The following is an 808-nucleotide window of genomic DNA, read 5'->3' on the forward strand; positions in this document are numbered from 1 at the left end:
CATGAAGAAACAGGGGTTTATACAAGGGAAATGCTATACCCCCAACTCTTTCAAAATCAAATAAGGACAAATTTAAATAAAATAATTATAAATTTTTGTACCTTACTACAATAATTATTTGTTAAACTTATTTTTAAGTTTAATTAAGTGACTTGTGACAATAGCTATTTAAATTTGCAAATTTTAAATCAAATTTTAAAGAGCGAACTTTACTATAGTGGTAAATTTATTTTTAAAGTTGATTATTATTTAAGAGTCAATAATTTATATTTTATTAATGTAGTTAATTTTTAATTTTTTAATAATATATATAATATTTAAAATAAAAAACCATCTACAAAGATTTAATGATGATTGCGTATATAATATAATAGTATTGATGGCTAGATAATTACAAATATAATTAAAATTAATGTTTTACGTGTTATATTCAATAAAATGGGATAAAGTCTGAAGATAGAGATTGAAAAATATATCAAATAAAGAAATTCATTAAAATATGTCATTGGTGCGTGATGCCATTAGAAAATTAATAGATACGAAAAACATTAGTTGAGTGATTAAAATCGAATGACTAAGACCAAAAGATAATTAAGTGACCTTACGCGATAACTTCTCTTGAGACATTCGAAATACCTTATCGAGAATTCATGCGTCACTCAACCATTACTATTTGGGAGACTTTTATGGATTGCTAAAATTCGAATGCTTCTATCATAATCACGTGAAAGACCATTGTGAAATACTATAAATTATGAAATATTTGATCTCCAAACACCACTCCTACGAGATTGTGAAGGACAAAACA

This window comes from Diospyros lotus, chromosome 9, assembly GCF_014633365.1.
Source record: "Diospyros lotus cultivar Yz01 chromosome 9, ASM1463336v1, whole genome shotgun sequence".
Classification (NCBI taxonomy): domain Eukaryota; kingdom Viridiplantae; phylum Streptophyta; class Magnoliopsida; order Ericales; family Ebenaceae; genus Diospyros; species Diospyros lotus.